At 38.4% G+C, this 23927-nt stretch overlaps 1 protein-coding gene and 1 pseudogene across 1 annotated transcript in view; one reads left to right on the top strand and one right to left on the bottom strand.

Annotated features, from left to right (window-relative positions):
• FHL1 (four and a half LIM domains 1) overlaps positions 1–23927 on the top strand; it is a 59879-nt gene that overhangs the window by 7260 nt on the left and 28692 nt on the right. The window contains exon 2 of the mRNA XM_087813638.1: positions 14458–14528. The gene's annotated coding sequence lies outside the window, so the exon portion shown is untranslated. The remainder of the gene's footprint in view (positions 1–14457; positions 14529–23927) is intronic.
• On the bottom strand, positions 2997–3768 carry LOC107539939 (ribosome biogenesis protein NSA2 homolog pseudogene; annotated as a pseudogene).

The raw sequence follows: 23927 nt of genomic DNA, 5'->3' as shown, positions 1-23927 counted from the left end.
GGCCCTCAGTTTCATTTTCCCTGGCCTATGGGGCAAGTACCAAGGCATATCAAGCATGCCTATGGTCAGAGGAATGAAAAATGACTTTATATGAGTCTTTACACGTGGGAGCCTGGAAGACCACAATTAAAGCTATTGCTGTACAAAACTATTTGTTTCCTTTATAAAATGAGATATCTGTTAAAATTGTGGAAAAGAAATTTTAAAGATTGCATCTGCTTCCAAATTTAAGTAGGAAGTTAAGTAATTACAGCAAATGCTGGCAGTATGGCGTCATTAACACACACATAATTGTTTGAATTTTGGCACTATTAAAAAAGTTCTTCAGCTTTCCTCCCTCTCTTTCCCTGCCCTCTTTGTGTCTCTTTGTAGCTGCGTGGTTCACTCTCTCTTTGTGTCTCCTTTGTCTGTGTGTCTGTTTCACTCTTAGGGTAACTTTTTTCAGTCCAGTTGACTCTGCCCACTTTCCTTTTTTCTGGCTCTCAGGGTATCCACATCATCATGTTCATGTTCTACTGTGTCCCTCTTGCCTCATTCACCAGTATTACAGTTACCCCAACCTGGCCTGGGCCGGGTCCTTTTTTCAGGCAAGGATGGGCAGGGAAGCTGCTGTTTGGAGCAAGTGTTGGCTGGTCGATTCAGAAATGTCACTGATAGAATAGGATTAAACAAAATGCGATCAGAGATGACATAGGCTGCATATACAGAGTGGGACAAAAGTAAGTTTACAGTTGTGAGTACATGAAACCATTCTTGTATTATTTATTAATTATTGTATTATTTTCCATATAAACAACTGTAAACCTACTTTTATCCCTGTACATATAAACCTGTGAACACAAAATCATCCCTTCTCTACAGCCAGGCCCCAGCAAATGCTAAAGCTATGTGAAATAATGCTTATGGATACTCAGTGCTAAGGGCTCACTGTTTAAACAAATGAGGAAATTTCACCCTCGCCTGGGGGTGTGTTCTTAAGTATTGCTCCTGTTTCTCATTTATGCCCCTTAATGAGTGTGTGCATTGTCAGTGAGCAACCAGATCTTCCAAGTTTCCTGTAGTACACTGTATACCTCTTAGAAAAATGGTTTTTCTTCTGTATTTAAACATATTTTATTGTACTTTATTTTTTAACTACTATAAGTAGAAATGCACAGATAGAAGATACATGTGTACTGTTTTGTTTTTTTTTAAAGCAGTGAAACCTAGAAAAAGAAAATGATCAAAATAAGTCTTTGTGGTCAGCTTATACAATTTATATTTTACTTACCCAAATAAAACTCTCTGGATCTTATATATATTCCAAGACACAAAATGATCCATTGATACATTTCTAATACACAAGGTTTTATATATATTTTTCAGTGCTAAGGACATGATAGCTGAGGATGCTGAGATTTCATCATCAAGGTTGTTGGTTTTTTGGGGGGGCAGGTTTAGAGAGAGGGGAAGGGAGAGGAAGAGGGAAACATCGATGTGAGAGCAGAACATCGATTGGCTGCCTCCTGTATACCCCCTACCAGGGATTGAGCCAGCAACCTAGGCATGTGCCCTGATGGAATTGAACCAGTGACCTCTTGGTTCTTGGGTGACAGTCAACTACTGAGCCACAACGGCTGAGCTACATATCATTCTTGCTTGTGAAACTGATTGTTAGTGTCTGCCTATAGACAAAATCATCGGGCATCTCATGTGGCCAGGTGAACTGAAGTAACAGGTATCCCCCTTCCCATTTCTTAGAGACTAAAGAGTATACACAGGCAAACAAAGATACACACACATGAATTATAAAGTCTCAAAAATGTTTATATCACTAAGCCACAGTAGTGGATTTAGATGTCTAAATTTAAAAAAAAAAAGTTTTTCAACAGTTTCTAAGAAATGCCCTGTAAAACATTGTAGTTTTAAATGCTTGAAACGATAAAGTCCTCAGCCAGACAGCTTCTGAGACACTGTCAGTTCCTTGTCAGAGAATCTACATCTCCAGATGCCAGGATCAATTAAAGTTTTCACATCCTAGGACTATTCCTTTCTAGGCCACAAGAAGTTCTGCCTCTCTCTCTGTCTTTTTTTTTTTTTTTTGGCTTGTTCAAAATTTTGATCAACCGAAATTGAATTTGGTTGTTAGACAACTTGTATTATTAAAAGTCTCTTGCGTTTCAAAGCCAAAAACAAAAGTGATGATGGTCACACATTTAGGATTTGATGTTGGAATATTCTTTCAAATGCTGGCTGCAGGTAAACAACAGTTGTTTATTTCATGTGTGGCCCATGAGACTCTGCTAAGCACATCCATACTGCAACTTGGCTTAAGATTTTTATACAACCTTGTTTTTAATCTGCCTCACTAATGGATACCCTAACCACTATGCTGTGCACCTGAAGCTCCACCTCTTTGTGAAGGAACTGGAAAGGAATTTTCCAGTGTAGTAAGCACACGTAACCACACTAAGGAAAGAAACCAAACAGCTAAGCTAATGGGTGGTGAAAGTCTATACTTGCATCTATAGCAGCAATTTTAAACCTTTTTCATCTCATGGCACACATAAACTAATTACTAAAATTTTGCACCCCCCCAAAATACATTTTTTGCCAATCTGACAAAAAAAAAAAAAAAAAGGTATAATTTTGATTCATTCATACCAGATGGCTATTTTTGTGTTGGCTCTTGTCATTTTTTTTGACAGCCTAAAGAAAAGGAAGTCAGCACCCCTGACTCAATAGTCAGGTATTGCATGCTTTAAAAATTCTTGCTGCACACTGGTTGAAAGTTGCTGATCTATAGATAAGCAGTCACCCTTTGTTAAAGCCACTTTTTATTTTATTTAATTAATTTATTTATTTAGTAAAACTGGACCATTTTAATGTTCTTTACAATAGAATAAATAGTTCTATTGATGACTGCAGACACGTAAGCTGTGAGATAGTACCCAGAAACTTCCTGATTGGCGCATAGTCTTCAATAATTATAATGAGTTACTTGTATAAAACTGCTCTCACACAAGTAAGACTGCATTTATGCATCCATCATTTTCAGGATTGTTGGTAACCTGGGCATATTTTACCCAGATAACCTTGCCTCCTTGTGTCACAAGGCCCAACTCGCTCACATTCACTTCGAAGACAGTACCTTTGGTAATGACACCCAAAGTTGTATAAAGTAGGGATGAGGGATTCTTCTTTACACCAAATATTGGCAGGCAAAAGGTAGCTTTCAGTTCAGGATGTGTTACTAAACGTAAGCCCACTGGCCTAATGAATCTTTCATATTTAGGTGGTTTTCTAGTAAAGCCATCTCCAATAAAGCAGACTTTAATAACTATTCTCTTCCACACTTTTTGCTTTCTCTTTCCTGTTCGAATAACTTTTAACACCTCTGTTTCTCCCTGGGCATGAACTTTGGGCAGAGGGACTTCCCATTTTCCCGCTTTCTCTTTTCGTTTTTGCTTAATCATATTGGAAAGTACTTTAGCTCGGGACTGTCCCTCTCTGTCCAGTAGATACGCAGGTACTGCTCCCTGTGGAGTCTTCTCATCATTCTTCTGTCTAGTGTTTCTCTTCTCGTGGATCTTGATAGTCTTTTTCATTTGTATTTTCTCAACATGGCGCTGTTTATGGTAGAGCTTAGCCTTCAGACCAATCATTTTTTTTGCCTTCTTTGAACGTTCATGAGTCTCTCAACCTTCCTTCTTTCTCTTTTTCTCATGGTAATCCAAACAGTATCCATAGCGCTTACGGTGTAACTCAATAGACTCGTTTTGTGGCATGGTTGCGGCTGCCAGGCCCCCGAGCGCAGTCCTCTGGGTGCAAAGGAGCTCTTGATCCTTGGATCTCAGAGACCCGAGGACCAACTCTTGGCAACTCGCGACAGGAAAAGCAAGCCACTTTTTAAATATCTGCTCCTACCCCCACTTTATTAAAGAATAATTAACAAATGTAATTTTGAAGGGTACGTTGTGAAGATTTGGTATATATGTACACTGTGAAATGTTAATATCAAGTTTACTGAGTAATGTTTACATAAAATAAACTGCATTTACTTAAAGCATTTAATTTGCTGAGTTTTGGTAGATATATATACCCATGAAACCACTGCCACAATCAGGATGTAGAATATTTTTATCACTCCCTCAAAAGTTTCCTCAGGCCCGCTTTTACAGTACATTCTTCCCTCAGCCCATGACCCCAGGCAACCACTGAGCTGCTTTTGTGTGAGAGCCACTTTTTAAACTTAGATTTGAAAATTTTTGGATCCTTCTCTATCCAAAGACCATATTTATATCCAAAATGCAATTTTCTTCTCTATGTTTAAGATCAAATAATACTATCCTGATTTTCTAGAGATTAGTACTTAACAATTTGCCTGCAAGTAAACTACAACATCCTTTTAAAATAGCTTCATTACATATTTGGATCGAAGGGAAATTACAGCCAAGAGAGAAATAGCTCTGATAAATAGAAAAGCAGTGTATGTTCTTTTGAGGTAGTTGTAACGAGATGTCAAATTCCTCAAGAACAGAACAAATAACAACCTGAAATTTATTTCATGTCTATTTGTAAAGTAAAAAATGAAAAATGAGGGTAAATATTTTATAGCGGTATATATATTAGTACCTCCAGCTAATGTGTGTGTGTGTGTGTGTATATTATTATGCAGTGATGATCCTATCCCACGAGCTTTCCCAAAGATTTCAAACAGATTCAGAGGGAATTTTCTGTGCATTGGTGTATCATCTTTATGTACTTACACAAGAGGGTGGGAGATTGGATCTGAGAGGGTTGTTGAGACTGAGGGAGATAAACAAATCTTATGGTGATGTTAAAATCATCAGAAGAGAAAAAAACTGACAAGGTATTGAGGATTAGAACATAAATGAGGGTGATCACTCAAGGAATGAATATTTGGGAGATTTGGTTGTTCATGGAATGTGTTCATTGGGCCTGTAATTGGACCCAGGGTGAAAAACTTCATACTATTACCTGAAAAAAATACTAATAAAGGAGGGAGTTGGTTATAGAGTTCCTATTTAACTTATTAAAACATTTTTTTTTGATCCTCACTTGAGGATTTTTTTTAATTGATTTTAGACACAGGAAGGGAAAGAGAGAGAGAGAAACACTGATGTGAGAGAGAAACATCAATCGGTTACCTCCCATACCTTCCCCGACCAGAGAGACCAGGGATCAAACCTGAAACCTAAGTAAGCACCCTGACACCAGGAATTGAACCTACCACCTTTTGGTGTATAGGATGATGCTCCCACTGAGCCACACTAGCCAGAGCATTAAAATTTATTTTGTATATTAGAGGTAATTTTTAAGGTATGGATCTGTTATGCATATTCATTGTTACACCTGTTATTAGACAAATTTTTATGCATTTTTTCTTGGCTTCACTGCTTGCCTGATTGACTATACTATACATGTGGTCCTACATCATTTAGAAGCAGCAAATTTTAATGGAGGGAGGGGGCGGGAGGAGAAAGAGAGAAGACAAGAATAACCTCCCTAGAGGTACAATCCATGATGGAGGCTGGCAATTTCTGTTCAGTTGCCAAGATCACGTGTTACTCTGTGCCAGTGGTGAACCAAATAGTGGCACAGCCAGTGCATTCCTGTGGTCACTTTCATGATTAATACCGAGTTCTGCAGCTGACTTGATTATACAGCAATTCCTGTCCATTGTAGCAATGGCAGAATTATCCCTCTGGCCAGATCGTAAGGTATAGATGGGCTTAGTCAGTTGTGAGACGGAGCATAGTCATGCTCCTCCCAGTGAAGCTGCTGGAAATAGCTGGATGGTGTGGGGAGGTATAATGGCAATGGCATGCAAGGCCAGGTATGTGACAACGTCTCTTGCCCCCTGTGCTTACTGAACTGCTTCTCACAGACCTTTGGCTTCTCTTCATCTCCCTCCCTACCTCCTCTTTACCCTTAATGCAGTTGCTTGTGGAATTTCTGTTAAGGAACAAGAAGAGCCTCACCACAAAAAGGGGATCATTGGTCTAAGTATTTTAACTACCAAAGCAGTGTACTTTAGACTTCCCTAACTGCCAGGTTTTTACCACTGTGCTGCTTTGTTAGGTATAAAATGGAACTTAGGGTACGTTGTAAACATTTTCTGAACGCAACTTGAGAGTTGAATAGTGTCACCTTATAAACTTACCATTCTTTCCACTTTTAAAACCCCTATAATTTATTTGTCTTATATCCTAGCTATTGTCCCTATAGCAGATATCAGCAATGTGCATGCCGATGTGAAGGATTTACTCTGTGGCTAAGTGATTGAAGCAGAGCTGCCCAATTGCCAGCACTGTGCCAAACCCAGCTTATAAAGTATGAGGCTGAGTACTTCATAAAATGAAATCCATAAATGTTTATTGAATGCTTACTCTATGTCCTAGGCACTTTGCTCAGCTTGCTAGATGCTGTGGGGAATATTAAAAACAAAAGTGATCTCTTCAAGCAAGGAATGTCCATTCTAATTGGAGAAGTTGTTAGAGATGCATTAAGGATGTGGTGGAAAGAGTATTGAACTGAGGGAGAGGAGGAGTCAGGAGTTTTGAATCTTAGCCTAAGTTCTGCCAATAACCCTCAGATCCTTTGGGCAAATCACTTCCCTTCTCCAAGTCTGTTTATAAAAGAGGAATTGGGCTAGACAATCTCTAAAATATTCTGAGGATTGGTTCATAAACAAATGTGTTAAAAAGTTAAACTAGCAGAACATGTTACATTCTGTTTTGCTAAATAAAGTGTACATATAATAATATTTATTATATGTACATATAATAATTATTATATGTACAGTAAGTCCTCACTTAATGTTTTTGATAGGTTCTGAGACTTTAAGCGAAACAACCTATAAGGAAACCAGTTTTACCACAGGCTAATTTGATAGAAATGAGAGGTTCAGTTCCTACAGCATCTCACATAACAAAACAACATTGAATGAAATGATATTATTTGAGGACCTGCTGTATATGGTACATGTATTTACACTATATAATTATAGTAATTACAACTATAGAGCAGCAGTTCTCAAAGTGGGGTCCTTCAACCAGCAGCATCAGCATCGCCTGGAAACTTACTAGAAATGCCAATTCATGGACCCACTCCAGACCTACTGAATCAGAAAGACTATGGGTGGGGCCCAGAAATCAGTTTTAACAGCCCCCTCACCCCCAGGAGATTCTGATTCCCACTATACTTTGACAACTGTGCTATAGGAATTGGGGCAGTGGTTCTCAAACTTGGCTGCACATTGGTTTCATCTGGGGGAACCTCAGGTGCCCAAGGCATCACTAGTTGCTCTGGCTCCCCTGGTGCAGCCAATTTGGGAATCACTGGTTTAGGGGAGGGTGGCATGAGCTCCTGTTATTCTCTAGTGGTGACAAACCTCAAAGGCATGGAGTCAGCCAGGGCCAGAGTTGAGTATAGGGGGAGGTGAAAAGTGGGTTCGGATCTGATTGGAAGGCCTTGAATTTCATGCTAGAAATAATGCCCTTTAGGTTACAAGTGGAGGAAGGTCTTGGGGAAAGGGAGTGATACTTGCAAAGTGGGATGTTTGAAAGATTATTCTGGCAGCTGTATGAAGAAGGGAGTATGTCCAGAGTTAAGTCTGATGAAGTAGTCTAGGTGTGAACTGATAATGGGCTAAATTAGCATTGTAGAACTGAGATTATAAGGAAGGAAGAAAGAAAGTATGAAAGCTCTTTTGCCGGACAAAATGGACGGGATGTAGGAGTGAGGGACAGTGTTAGAATGCGTTTAACTCAGGAGTTCCTCTCAGACTTCTGGGACAGCCAGTGCAATCAGAATTGTCACGTTTTATGGAGCTGTACTTATTTTTTGTCCCCCATTACTTTGATTTAGGAGTTCTAATTTGGGGGATGGGTGTTCCTCAGTGAGTTGCATAAAAATACAAAATTGCAGTCACCCAGAAAACTACTCAAGTTCATCATGGCAGGGGGGCAAAAACCCTGTTTCTCTAACAAAAGAATGCTTGGAGTTGTGGGAAAGTTGTAAACTTGGCAATGACCAATTCAAACCTATCAGTCAGTTAACTGAATTTTTATTTTATCATTTGTTTTATTTGGGAGCTGTTGTAATTGTCATTGAAAGGACATCAATCTCCCTATTTTAAAAACAAAACAAAAATACCATTGAACATTAGGGCAAAGGACAAGAATTTCAAGGTTTTACCTTTTGACTTTAGCAAATATTTGCTTCTCCATTTTTCTTGCTGGATTTTGCATTGTTCCCATGTGCTCCTAATTCCTGATAATTTTAGTTTCCTCTATTCTGTTATTGACAGCTTTTGAAAGTATTCTTGATGTTTTATTATTTTTTTACTTTTTCTATTTTACTTTAGTCTCATAAAGCTCATTAGCCAGCAATTATGCAACAACATACACAGAAAAATAGTCTTTTTAAAAGCCTTTTGACCCTCTTTATCCATTTCTTACACCCTCCTGCCTCTGGCAACCACCAGTCTGTTCTCTGTATATATGCACTTGGTTTTTGTTTTGTTTTATTTTCTGTTTTGTTTTATTTTAGATTACACACATAAGAGAGATTGTATGGTATTTGTCTTTATCTGACTAATTTTGCTTAGAATAATATCCTTGAAGTCCATCTATGTTATCAAAAATGGCAAGATTTTTATTTCTTTTTTAGCTGAATAATACTCCACTATATATATCACAATTTTTATCCACTGATTTCTGTATCTTTACTATTGTAAATAACATTTCAATGAACATAGGGGTATATATATTTTTTTGAGTTTGTGTTTTTAGTTGTTTTTTTTTTTTTAAATATATCTTTATTGATTTCAGAGAGAGGAAAGGAGAGGGAGAGAGAGAGATAGAAACATCAATGATGAGAGAGCCATTGATCGAGCCTACAACCCGGGCATGTGCCCTGACCTGGAATTGAACCCCAATCGCCTGGATCCTAGGTCGATGCTCAACCGCTGAGCCATGCCCGGCCGGGCATGTGTTTTTAGTTTCTTTGGATAAATACCCAGAAGTGGAAAAGCTAGATTATATGGTAGTTCTAGTTTTATTTTTTGAGGAACCACCGTAATATTTTCTACAATGGCTGCACCAATCAGCATTCCCACCAGACAGTGCACAAGGGCTCCCTTTTCTCCACATCCTCAACAACACTTGTTGTTTGTGGGTTTATTGATGATAGCCATTCTGACAGGTGTGAGGTGCTATCCTATCTCATTGTGGTTTTAATTTGCATCATCTATGTAGATTGGCCATCTGTATGGTTGTTGGTTTTTTGGGGGGAAAAATACCTCTTCAGACCTTCTGCCCATTTTTTAATCAGATTGGTTTTCTTTTTGTTTTGTTTCTTTGTTTTGTTTTGTTTTTGCCATTGGGTCTTATGAGTTCTTTATATACAGGGTGGGGCAAAAGTAGGTTTACAGTTGTGAGTACACAAAACAGTTTATTCTTGAATTATTATTTATTAATTATTGTATTATTTTCTATATGAACAACTATAAACCTACTTTTGCCCAAATCTGTGTTTTGGATATTAGCCCTTTATCAGATATATGATTTGAAAATATTTTCCCCTATTCAGTAGGTTGTCTTTTCCTTTTCTAAACGGTTTCCTTTGCTATGTAGCTTTTATAGTATGATGTAGTCCCTTTTGTTGCAAAATTATTCTCAATGTTTTATTACTCCAGTCAAAAAATAAACAAATATATTTTATTGCTTAGCCCCTCTTTTGACCAAAAAATTATTTAAATTTGCATCCAGAAATGACCCATCAAAAGAGTTCCTTAGTGTTTATTGGGCATCATGGGGGCACTGAATTTGTAGGTCGTGCCATATCCAGGAGGAAAGATACCTTTCATTTACTAGTTTGGAAACCTATAAAAGCAAATCCCATATTTTAAAGGGTTTCCTGTATTCCAATGCAAGGTTTAAAAATGGCTCACCACTCTAACTTTGGTAAATCTGTATACTTTCTAGTTTTCTGAAGAAACTAAAAATCCAGGGGGAAATCTAGACTGATCACAACTTTAAACGTGTAGTGTATCTAGTAGATACACCTTTTAAAAAATAACATGTCTTTTCTCCAACTGAATAAGGATAAACCTTTCTCTTCCAAATTGTGAAGAATATTATGGTTATATCATATAAAATAAATGTAGAAAATTGTGTGGAATAGATGGTCTTCTAGACATAATATAGAGTATATCACCTGATACACATCGCCAGATATACTCTAGACTAAATCTTAATATAAGGACACAAAATTAGATTTTATTATATAACATAATAGCCTTTTGTTTTTTGTTTATTTATTAAGAGATTGTTAAATATTTGATAGTTTTTTCAGATCTCGATTATGTTGAAATTATTAAAAATGAGGCATCTATCATCTGAACCATTTATTTACGCCAATAAATTATTTTGCCGAATGAGAGCCAGTTTACCAGTTCTTCTGCTAAAATAAAGGATCAGTAGCCATCTCATTTGTATTAATTATTGAATTTTGTGGTAACATTTAAAATGTGTTTGGAAAGGTGCGTAAGCCACTGTTTCTGACTACCATAGTGTAAGTATTTGAATTAAAGTAGGAAAAATGAGAAGTCTAAGTCACCTGTTACCATCAAAAGTGTACCTAATTAAGAAGATATTTGGGCCCGGCCAGGTGTGGCTCAGTGGTTGAGCATCAACCTTTGATCCCGGAGATCATGGTTTGATTCCAGGTCAGGGCACATGCCCCAATAGCGGGCTCGATCCCCAACAGAGGGCGTGCAGGGGGCATCCTATCAATGACTCTCTCATCACTGATGTTTCTATCTCTCTCTCTCCCTCTCTCTTTCTCTCTCTGAAATCAATAAAGATTAAAAAAAAAGATATCTGGGGTTCACCGCTCTTTGGTTTCTTAGGTGGTTGCCATGACAGTCACAGTCAAAGAATTGAAAGGGGACAATGCTTCTGTGGGGCTCATCCACTTTGATTGATTAAATTGGTCTTTTAGGGTCATTCAAACCGCTGTTGTCTCTGGATTGTATTTTTTCACATAATTCACCCAATTGGTTGGTGATATGGGGACCATTTAAGCTTGACTGACAGTAGTGCTAGGGTCACCAGTGTCTGTGACCACAGTACTATTGTTAAACTGAAGGAGAATGATTGTGTATGCTAAATGTGACAAGAACATAGCTACTGGCTTCTTCTGGAATAATATAAATGATTTGTCTAATTTCACTTATTAATTCTATCAGGGTGGGATAAGATTAGCATGATTTATTTAAAAGCATGACTGCCCCTAAAGTGTTTGGGTTTTATTTTGGATTATTTGCTGTCATCACATTTTACCCAGTGTGTTTGGCTGCTGTTCTGTTTTTTGGGTTTTTTTTGGCGTTTTTTTTAATTCTTTGACTTGCGCAATATTGTTAACACAGTTTGTATTATGTCTGTCAGAAGCATACAATTACACATTGCAGACTCAAAAGTATATACAGTTCTACCTGCCATGAGTGTCTCCATCTTCCCAACCCAACTAAGTGTTAAGTGGGACACACTAGCACAGACCATAAAGTGAAACAGAACTACAAATGCTATTAAAATCTTGCTGTCAGTTTTTATCATTCTTGTGGTCTAGTTCTTGATGAAACTATGAGCTATGGAACCTAAGACTCCCCTGGCAAGGCCCCAAGTTAGACCCCAATGTGAGAGCTCTGCCTGCTTAGCCTTTGGGCCTTTCTCTTCTGCCCTCTGGCGGGTGTCAGGGAGCATGACATGCAAGGACTTCCTCTGAAAGGAAGAGAGCCAGTCCTGTTGTGGTTACCAGAAGACAAGTTCTCTGGTACCCCGGACCTGCCAGGGGCCCCTCAAAGCCTGAACTTGTAGAGATGGGGAGCAGATAGAGATAAGGCAGGGAAAATACTGGCAGGTTTAGGGTCTTAGGGAAGAAGCTATTCTGGTTCTTTAAGTGGAGAGCTGGATTCCTTCAAGTAGAACCCAGTATGTATCAAATCCATTGCCAGGAAAAATATCGGTTCCAGAAGGGTGTGTAAAATAAAATAGTACAGTATACTAAATCTAGAGTGTGATGGATTTAAGTTGGAAATTTAAGTTGGGTTGAATCTAAAGAGGGATATATTTGGTGCCAAGCATTGTGACAGTAGCATATGACATCATTATCCAAGTTTGATAACATTTTTACTCTGCACCTGCTATAATTATAATGATAACTATAGATCTGATATGCAGTGAGTACCTTTTATGTGTGAGGCACTGTTAAGTACTTTACATATAGTGCCCTCTTACCACTTTACAGAACCTCTGTGCGTTACCATTGTGCGGCTGAGAGTGAGGTTGTACAGCTAGTATGAGGTGGGGGCAGTATTTGAACCTAGGCATTCAGACTCTGGCACCCTTGCTGTGAACAGCTGTGCCATGCTGCATTCTTGCTGCAGCTGCAGGAGGGGTGTGGCACTTTGATTTCCATATGAGTAGGATGTGGGTAGTGGGAGATGAGACCGAGAAAAAGACTTTTGTATATACAAACCATGCTAAGTATGAGAGATAGAAAAGAAATAAGGAATTCTGTCCCTGCAACCAAGAAACTTGAAGTCCTGTAGGACAAAGGAGTCATAATATGAAACAAGTAATACATATTCATATGATAGTATATGAAAATATTCTTTCTACTTAAGGATAAGCTTGTGAAGGTTGGCTCTTCACTGCTGGCACAAATTCGTTTTCCTCTGGACTTTTGACCTGGTAGACAAGAACCCTGACTCTGTAGTCAGCAGACTTGTCCGTTTTGAGTTCTGAAGAGGTACCTTTAACAATGAAAGCTGTCATTAATATCTCTAAACAGAGGAACCCATTAGCCTATTGAGCTAACTGAACCAGCTATTTATTTTCCAGCACATTAACATTGATTTATTTATTTATAAAATATGTTTTTATTGATTTCAGAGAGAAGAAGGGAGTGAGAGAGAGAGAAACATCAATGATGAGTCATTGATCTGCTGCCTCCTGCATGCCCCCTGCTGGGGATTGAGCCTGAAACCCGGGCATGTGTCCTGACTGGGAATCCAACCTTGACCTCCTGGTTCATAGGTTGACGTTCAACCACTGAGCCATGCCTATGAACCAGGAGGTCATGTTAACATTTTTAAAAGTCTCTGTCCCTGGCTAGGTTGCTCAGTTGGTTAGAGTGTCATCTGTACACCAAAAGGTTGCAAGTTCAATTCCTGGTCAGGGCACATATCTAGGTTGCAGATTTGATCTCTGGTCGGGGTGCATACAGAAGGCAACCGATTGATGTTTCTCTCTCACATTGCTATCTCTTTTGCTCTCTCTCCCCTGTCCTTCTCTCTCTAAAGATCAATAAACATGTCCTCGGGTGAGGATAAATGAATATCAAAATCTCTAACCACTGCTTGTTTGATGGTCATACTGGAAACAGTAAACAGTTGGTTGGGGGCAAGTGGGGGGCAGTTACGAGCCTGGTTATAATTCTTGGTTTATCTTTGCCCAGTTTCATTTGGTAGATACTTCTGTATGCCAGGCACTGTTCTGGGCATGGGATTACAGCAGTGGGCCCTTCTGTTACAGAGCTGTCTTTTCCTCAGATTTCATTTGCTCTGTGAACATTTCACAGTTGATATAAAAGTGCTTTTGGTATGAGCTTCAGGATTTCACACATTGGGGATAATACAGTGATCAAACTTCCTCTCTCCTTAGTCCCAGCCAGTCCTTTCTGAATAATGAGAGGGGCCGGTAATAAGGGGGATGACCATGCCTGTGGGTAGGGCAGCAGGTCGGGGTGTACTGTCTTTGTGCCCTGATGGAAAAAGCACAGGGCACACCTGTTTCCTAGTGATGTGATGTGGAACCATCCGCACTGGGATGCGCCTGCCCACCAGCCTGTATCCCAGTCCTATTGTTGATTGGAGATAACTTCAACCGTCATAGGGCACCTCATCTCCATGGCAACACCTCTAAATATTCCTCTGGTGACTTGTGCTCTACATTCTGTCTGGATCTGAGCCCTCCTATGGCAAAATATTCTAAAGATGTTAAAAAGAAGGGGGAAAGGCTCAACTAATAAATCTATTCTAAATGACTGAGTCATTTGTTTTGATTACCCGGGTGATTGCCAAATGTTAATTTAAAACCAAAATAGGCCATGAGCTCACTCCACTAACAATGCTGAGTGTTTGTGCTAATCCAGCTTGATAATGAAGTGGCCAGGTCCACTGCCGGTGAGAATGTTATATGATAAACAGACATTTGGGGAAATATGCAGAACATCTTGGCAGTTTTCCTTTAAATTTAAGGGTAATAAATACAAAGTAGAATGCATTACCGTGAGCCATTTCAAAGGAAGTTGATCTTTTTTTTTAGAATTTCAAACTTTTCTGAAAAGGTAACTTTGCCTCTTGATTTTCATTTTTTCCTGACTTAGGCACATTGGAAGTTGTTGACGATATCCAGCCCTTGCCGAATACATCCCATTGTCCACACATCCAGTGTGAGGTAAGTACTACTAATTGTTCTTACACTGATCTCCAGCCTTCCAATTTGTAGTGTTAGGGTTGACATTGTATGAAGAGCTTTATGTGTACAGTAGTTTTAAAAGGGTTCATTTTAATTGACCCAACCATTATCACTGCTTACCCTAAATATTAGCTCTCTGGGGAATGCCTTTTCAAGGGGGGAAAAACTCATTTGCTTTTAATTTGGGGGCATGAAAAGTGAATGTGCCAAGCACAACAAAACTGTTTAGGTCTGTTTGAAAATAAAGATCTGCTCATGTCACAGCATGAACAGTAGGGAGCAGGAAAGCTGCATGGAGCAAATACTGGGATGAAGGGAAAGGATTCTTGCTGACACTGTGAGGAGATTGGGCTGACCCAGTCAACTGTCAGTGAAAGGAGCTGAGGTGCAGGATGCCTCTGTAAAATCTGATGGTAAGAATGCCAAAGAATGCTTCCATTAGGTTACATTAACATGGGTCAGAAGATTTTTTTTTTCTAATTAGTACTCAAGTTCAGAGCACTGTCGCACTGGTGGGAGCAGCCAGATTGACCAGCCTTTTCATTTAACACATTGGATTGGTGTCCTCTGTCCTCTTTACCTAGCCATGGTGGCTTATGTCTTCTCCACGATGATCCAGGGTTACCCATTTCTCTCTTTGAGAGACTGGATACTCACCTTTGAAAATAATGAAAGGAGGTAATCTCAAAGATGGTTCATCCACGCAGAATGGAAGAGGCCCTGGTCTCTCTCCTTTTGTGCCCCAGTCTCCATGCATTTATGAGAGAGGATATAACATTTGCCAGCACCAGACCAACCAGGATTTCCAGTTTCATCCATCAACAGGTGTGTTTTTTTAAAAAAATATGTTTTTATTGATTTCAGAGAGGAAAAAGAAAGAGGGAGAGAGAAACATCGATGTTGAGAGAGAAACACTGATTGGCTGCCTCCTGCATGCCCCCTACTAGGGATCAAGCCTGTAACCCGGGTATGTGCCCTGACTGGGAATTAAACCAGTGACCCTTTGGTGCATGGGATGACGCTCAACCACTGAGCCACAAAGGCCAGGGCCATCAACAGGTTTTTGTCTTCCCCTCCACCCTGCCCTGCCTCCATGCACAGTTCCACATTTAACATTAGGTCCTTAGTATTTCGGTTAGGGTAGATGCTTACTAGGCGGCAACAGTTGAATTTGTTAAATCTACTTATTGCAGAATAATTCACAAATTAAAATATATATATATATATATATATTCAAATACCTAAATATTATTAAACCTTAAGAGTAAAAAAAGTAGGACTTATCTTTAGAAGTGTTTAATCAGAATTTTTTCAATGTCATCAATTATGGTAGAGGTCGGAAGTCCTTCCTAGGGCCCAGGGCTTTATCCTGGCCCAGTGACAGAAGACTAGGCAGTTTCTCTCAGCTGCCAGAGATGGACTCTTCCGTCTTTGAGTCTAAGCCCTATCATCCTTGACCTTTACCTAAAACGTGTTCAAAGTTTTTTTTAAAATGATAGAAACCTGTTTTCCAATAAAACCTTAGGTCTAACCCCAATAGAGAACACCAAGCAGAACTGCTTCGGCTCAAGCTGGAGGTTATGACTCTCTTACCCTCCTCTGAGGAACCCTTCCCAGTGCAGGTGGAAAGCACTGTGCTCTGTCTAAAGAGCAAAGATGTTAGCTCTGAGCCCTTTCACAGCTCTTATTTTAATTTCCCCATGGAAACAGAGACTAGGTTGTTCAAGGAGATATGCAGAAGGGGAAAGCATCTCCCCATCCATTTAGTTGGAAATGCTGGCTAGGTAAAACTTGGCCATTCATGTGCATTGTTTGCCCTTAGTCATTCCACAGCAATCTGCCACTTGGACAAACCTCATCAGTAGAAAACTTCAATATACAGATAATGTATCGTAGATTTATACACTTGAAACCTATTCTTATTAACCAGTCACCCCAATAAATTTAATTTAAAAAAATTTAAGCCCTGGCTGGTGTGGCTCAGTTGGTTGAGTGTCATCCCATACACCAGAAGGGGGTGGGTTTGATTTCTGGTCAGACCACATACCCAGGTTGTGGGTTCAATCCCCATTTCGGGCATGTCCAGTAGGCAACCAATTGACGTTTCTCTCTCACATCGATGTTCCCCCCTCCCTCTCTCTAAAAAAGTCAATAAAAAAATTTTTAAAGAAAAAAAACTTTGATAGAAACTATGTGTACAAGACTGTACTCCTAAAATGGAACCTTTTAATTGAAGCTTTTTGAATACAGTTTTGAAGTGGTTTTATATTAAGAAGACGCCAATGATATCTTTAATTTTACCAAAACTTGGGTTTCTTTTAGAGCAGTGAGTTTCTCAGCCGAGTTATTAAATATAATCTGTTAAATTCTGTTTCACCAGGACAGAAATATATAGGATTGATGTAAAAGAGTTCAAAGCCACAATGCAGTTGTATCTTGCGATCTTTCTTCCTTCCTTTCATTCATTCATTCAGCCCTACTATGTACCACACCAGGAGTGTAGGAGTGAGCAAAACAAAAAGAATAATACATTTTAGTCTGATGTTCTTCAAGTGTAGGACATCCCTAGATGATTATTTTCCCTTTTGCAGATGAGGTTGACTGAAATCGATTTGCTTTTAAAATTAAATTGCCAGCACTGAGTAGACCAGTTTGCATTCACGGGTGCAATTCAAAATCCCTATATCCAGTCTGCTCTGAGCCTGTGATTTATGCCACCTCCATAGAAGCATGTGCAAATAATAAAGTATGCAGTAATTTCTGGAAATGTGGCTATGCTTGGGACCCAAATGCCCCCAAAATGAAACCAAATGTAAATGGTGTATTTTACACTCTATTTTTTAAAAGTTTGGAATAATTGAACAGTTTAGGAAAATGGATTTTGCAGCTTCCACAGGAGGATATTTTGGTTTTTTTAGATGTTTCCCATCTTATGTTTAACACAGCATTTATCACAGGTAAAGTTTATAATTGAAGAACTTGAAATTATTCCATTTGGCTGCCTTCTAGTTATGGAATTATTTGGAACAAAAACTTTAACACAACATAATTCTTAACACATAGATGAGTTGGGCACTCTATTTACTTTTGTGGTAGGGACAATATTGTTAATTAAACAGGTATTTCACATCTAGAAAATACTTGTATCACTGACATGGTCACTTTCATTATTGATTTGGCAGTTTTTAATAATCACAAAACAAAAATTTAGAATATAGTAGTCATCGTGATATGATTTGTACCATTTATGTTGATGTCACCTCTCTCCTTGGTGCACTAGCAGTAAGCATGAAAATCAGCACAGATGGGTTACACAAACTTAAAGAGTTTGGAAATCATCAGTTTAGAGCCAGGGTCTCAAACTGGTGGGCTGGATCTGGCACACAGAGGTGTTCTTTTAAATTTGTACGTGAATTGCCAGCATTTAAAAATTGAGAGATTTCACATTTTCAAAAATCCAGATTTTTAGCTTCTCTTGAAATATCAGAAGATCTGGCAATGTTGAGCCTGCATTCCTATTGGGTAACACTAGGCTGGAGCCAAATAGCTGCTGTATCTTTAGATGGAACATGAACTCTGAAATGTGCCACAGTCTTCACGACTGTTACCTCCTTGACACTGAGGACAAGGGCAGTTGCCATTACCTGAATGTTTTACTCATAGGAAAAGCCTGCTTAGCTCTTACAAGCATGTGTGTTTTCAACCCCTGGTCTAGATGAAATTGAGGCTGCAAACTTAGATGTATCCTTTCTCTCAAAATATCAGCTTGTTGCTTTTCAGGTGCAGGATGTTGGATAATGTTCATTTTAAGGGGTTGTATTAAATGGGCTGAGGGTAAACATTTAAGGAGAGGGATATCTCCCAGTGGTGTCTGATTGAGAGAAGGAGCATCAGCAGAGTTTAAAGGATTCCTGTGGTCTACCCTAGTGCTTTTCATACTTGAACATGTAGATTCTGACACAGCAGGTCAGGGGCAGGGCATGAGTTCCTGTGAGTCCAACCAGCACCAGGTTACACTACCGCTAGTCTGAGGACCCACTGCTCTTTGAGTAGTGAGGGACTCTACCCTAAAGCGATCCCAAGAAAAGGCAGTCATGCAATGATGGTTCTAAATATTTTTTTACTTTGTCCTGAGAAAGAGGAGATCTTAGCCAGACTATTTGGGGTTGAAGCTTCATAAATAAACCAGTCTTCACTTCTAGTTGCAGCATGGTAAGTTAAAAAAAAAAAGCAATTGTTGTTGTTGTTTTTTAATATATCTTTATTGATTTCAGAGAGAGGGAGAGGGAGAGAGAGAGATAGAAATATCAGTGATTTGAGAGAGTCATTGATCGGCTGCCTCCTGCACGCCCCCTACTGGGGATCGAGCCTGAAACCCAGGCATGTGCCCTGAATGGGAATCGAACCACAACCTCCTGGATCCTAGGTTGATGCTCAACCACTGAGCCACGCTGGCCAGGTGCAATCATTGTGTGTGTTTTTTTAATACAACATACCCATATAAACAATAAACCTAACTTTTATTTTAAAACTTGTTTCAAATTAAGTGCTTCTGGTAAAAAAAAAAAAAAAAAAAAAGCTATATATGTTAAAGCTAAGAATCATGAAGTAGGGTTTAGAGCTTTTTATTTTATAATTATAGGAGAATATATTTATGAGACTCTTAGAAAACTTATAAATAAGACCACTGAAAATAGATAAATATCAGATCCCTGGATATATGATAACTTTGTAAGCTATAAAATGATAGAAGTAACAAAGGAAGAGATCAACAGATTCAAATATATAAAAATTTGCTAAGAAAGTCGATCTTAAGTATGCTCACCACACACAATGGTAACTCTGAGGTGATAGGTACGTCAATTAACTAGATTGTGGGGATCATTTCACAATGTATATATATGTCAAATCATCATATTGTACCTTAAATATGTACAGTTTTGTTATTTATATTTAAATAAAGGTGGAAAAAATAACTAACGAAAAGGAAAACACACCAGGAAAAGTCTGTGAGTTTGACAAGATAATTTCCATATTGCTCACAGAGCTCATATAGATCATTAGGCACAGGCTTGACCTAGGGTAGATGTGCCATAACTGTTGACTGAATGAATTCTGCAGTAGGAAGGCATGCAAAAGTCACTCACATTAAATCACAAAGTAAATAAATGCATGGAAGAACCGGTCAGCCTCTCTGGTATGCAAAAACAAACATATTCAAATGACAACAAAGTACATTTTTCACCTATTACATCAAGAAAAACAAAAAGGAATCCCTATGCTAACACAGTTATCTTGAAACTGACAAACACTGACTTGTTGCTGGTAGCATTGTAAGTTGGTTAAAAAGCCTTGTAGAACATTATTTGGCTTAGTATATATAGCAAGATTGGTACCACTTAATCCACTAATCCTATTTTGGGAATTTCTAAGAAACAAATTTCCCTAAGAAAAGAAAGGAAGCTATATGTTTTAGGTATTCAGCACAATGTTATTTATAAGGATACAAAATTAGAAAGAATTTAAATGTCCAGCATTAGAGTAATGGTTCATTTGTTCATCAGATATTTTTGGTTAAGTAATTGTGGTACTCTATGCAGTGGAATTCCATGGATCTGTCCAAAATTATAATTCTGACAGCAGCAGAGCAACATGAATTTGTATAATATAGCCTTATTAAAAATGCAGGATACAAAATTGTGTATATGCTGTGATTTATAACCTTGTAAAGAGATATGTACACACGGACAAGAACTGGAAGGCACATGGACAAATGTAAGTAATACTTTATTTGAGGTTTTATTTGTATTATTGTCCTATTATTTGTACATTTTACCATAAGTATATGCTTGCTTAGAGGTTGAGGATCTTCAGCTTTTACCTACTTAAATCAACTCCATATCACAACAGCAGTGTTCCCCCTGCTCACACAATGGGTGTTTAGCAAATAACTGAACCACAATGAGGACTGATGCCCAGAGCCTAACATGGAGTTCCGGTGATACGGTTCCTGCTTGCTGCTTTCTTCCATCATCCTGAGCCCCCATTTTTCTTTCTTCGTTTCTTGTGGTTGGTATAGAGGCATCTAGGTGTCTCACATGACAAAGTATAAATGTTTGTCTCAGAGCTTCTCATTAATGTATAGAAGTGCCAGGGAGTGAATCCTATGTCTAAAAACTGAACTAGAACCTTGATGCAGCCATAATTCGAGGGATGCTATAATTTCATCTTCTGGTTTCATTTAGATAAGTAACAAGTTGTCACTGTAGTGTCATGAGCCTCTTTCAGCATCCCCTCCCTTTCAGTTGTAGTCCCTGTTTCAGATATCCTTGTTCCCTGCTGTAAGTATACTTTTCTCCTTTAATTAGGTCAGTTACTTCATGTCTGTTTTTCTTTTTTGACATGGTTTCCTCTGGCTTTAGCACCACATATTTTCCCCATATGTCATTGCCTCTGGAGCCTCATGTTGCAATCGTTTTTCAAGGGGAACAGAGAGCACATTACGAAGGGGGTAGCTCTTGACTCTTTGCCTGCCCTTTGCCTGCTTGAGTGTTCCTATTTCTTTTGGGCCTAGTTCTGTTTGGTTTTGTAGTCTTCATCATCAGTTATGTTTGGACTGAAAGATACTTAAGTAAAAATAATGGTAAGTCAAAGATATGTCTGGCAAAGGTGCAGCACATTTGTTAAGGTTACTGGTTTATTTATCTTCCCTGTCTCTATGGTGACTAAATCTGGGGCCGGGATTTAATGGACTTAATTTTGACCTCTTGTACATCTCCTAACTTTCCCAGCCTCTGATTTAGAAGGAATTCATTTTCACTTGAGGAGAGAAACTGCCACTTTTAGAGAAAGGGTCCCGACTGGACTTCTGAAAAGTGGAATCTCCAGAGTCTTCAATTCTTATGCTGTCTTCGATCAGAGTTCATATAGCACTTGTAAAGAAAGCTGAGAAGTCTTTTAGATAAATTTATACACACTCACACAACATTGCTAGTGGCCTGGGAAGTAATTTTCTTTTCAATGAAATCAAATATTTAGTTAATGTGAATGAGTTGTATGTAAGAACATTTTATTATTTTTATTTTTATTTATTTTTTAAATCCTCACCCCAGCGTATTTTTTCCATTGCTTTTTGGAGAGAGTGGAGAGGGAGAGAGAGACAGAGAGACAGAGAGAGAGATCGAGATCGATGTGAGAGAAACACATTGATTGGTTGCCTCCTGCACGAGACTAGACCAGGGCCGGAGATCGAGCCTGCAACCAAGGTACATGCCCTTGGCCAGAGTCAAATCCCAGAGCCTTCAGTCTGCAGGCCGACGCTCTAACCACTGAGTGACACTGACTAGGGCAAGAACGTTTTATAAGAGAATCTTTTATAAGAATATTAATTAAATCAATGGGAACATTGATACTACAATTTTATTTTTAAAAATTACTTCCTTTATCAATTACAGAACTATAAATTTGCTTGTATATATGTGTTCAAACCATATTTCAGAATTCAAGTGTATTAAACCGTGCTGTGCAAGTCCACAATAAAGGTTGGGCTTCGCTAGGATTCCCATGGAAGAAGTCAGATCTTGACACTGAAATTCAAACATAGTGTTCCATCCATACCCAGTTGATGTGAAATGAAGATCTCTAAGGCAACTAGAGTCAAACCATCTTGGATTTCAGTTGGTTCAAATGACCCTTTAAAACTTCTTATCCTTTCCCATATGATCCTTTGAGATTTGCAAGGAGACTCCAGTTTTAGAAATTTAATAATTTATCCAAAATCTAATCAAGGGTGTTTTACTTTATTTAAGGCTAGTGTATACAGTGTTAGTTTACTTATGGATAATTTATTTATTTGCAAGTCCTTGCATCTTTACTCCCCAACATAGTATTAGAATTCAGTTCTGTCATCAAGTTCAGCTCAAGTACAATAGGAACTTGTGAATAGTTATTAAGATTTTTAACATCATAAAACTCAGTGGATATGGAAGTGATTTTAAGATTTTCTCCATTGTCAACTTTTTTGTCCATAGGGCAAAGACTTGCAAAGCCAACAACAGGTGGTCACCTATAGAAGAGATCCATACTTGTGAGGTGAATTTGGGATACTTATTAAGTTCTGGGTTTGAAACCTTGACTGTTATATCTTAGAACTGTGAACTTAGAAAATATATTAAGTTAAGGTCATAGCTAAATCATATACATTTTATTATGGTCAGTAAAGTAAGCATAGCTGAGGTCAAAACTTATACAGAAATCAAAATGTTAAGGTCCGAAGCCCTTAATGCTTCAGAAAGAGTTGTACTTTTATCATTATCCTTGTCATCATCATTTATTTTCTTATCAGCCTTGTGTGTTGAAAGCCCAGTATGGAGAACTGTGCTAATAATAGTTATAATTTATTTTATTATTTCTTTAACTGTTAATATTTCAATTTTGTCTAAACAGCTCTAAGGATCAAATCAATTTAAATTTAAAAAGGATGAAATACATAAAAATGTATTTAGAATAGTAGATTTCTTCTCTTGTCCTATCAGCCAGATAAGCTTCGCACTTTGTATAACATCTCTCAATGAGGGATAGCCACTTATTGGAGAAACAATTAGTTGAACAGTTCTTCACCTTAGAAGTAAAGCAGTGGTTTTAGGTAATTTGGTGAGAATTTGTAGTCTTTGCGAGTCTGTGGATATCTCTTAAGCATATGTGACAAGACCATTTTTATGCATTCTTCAGGGTTGTAAATCAATAATTCACTTAAGATGTTCCCAGGATTTCTTTCCCAGAACCAGTGGAGCATCTTCTGTGGATTCTAATGAGTGTTTGTGTATGTAGTTGTCAGTATTCATGGGCTAGGGGAGTCATTATCCATAGTGTCTTTTGCTTACTAAAGTGGTTCTAGTGCTGACTAATTGGAGAGAATGCACTCCACCCTTGGCATTGGGCTCACGTGTTAGGTTTGAGCCTGAAAACAATACAATATGTTCCATTATTTTTGGCCCATCCTTTATGTACCCAGCTTTGTCCACCGTATTGTCAGTACTCATAGATTTACACAGGATATTGACCAAAACTCCTCAGTCTTCCCCTGGGTATTTTCCATTTTTTCAGTGAGGATAATCTAAGAGTCAAGATTTGGTTGGTATCACTGTCTTAAGTTGTATTCTGCTTTCCCCAGGAAACTGGATGCTCCTTGGGAGCAAGAATACTGATGTTTTCTCTGGTGTCTCCCATATCATTTATTATTATTATTATTACTTTTAAATATATCTTTATTGATTTCAGAGAGAGGAAGGGAGAGGGGGAGAGAGAAATAGAAACATCAGTGATGAGAGAGTCGTCATTGATCAGCTGCCTCCTGCACGCCCCTGACTGGGGATTGAG

This window comes from Miniopterus natalensis, chromosome X (genome assembly GCF_054644295.1).
Source record: "Miniopterus natalensis isolate mMinNat1 chromosome X, mMinNat1.hap1, whole genome shotgun sequence".
Lineage (NCBI taxonomy): Eukaryota > Metazoa > Chordata > Mammalia > Chiroptera > Miniopteridae > Miniopterus > Miniopterus natalensis.
This window is presented reverse-complemented; position numbering and strand designations above follow the sequence as displayed.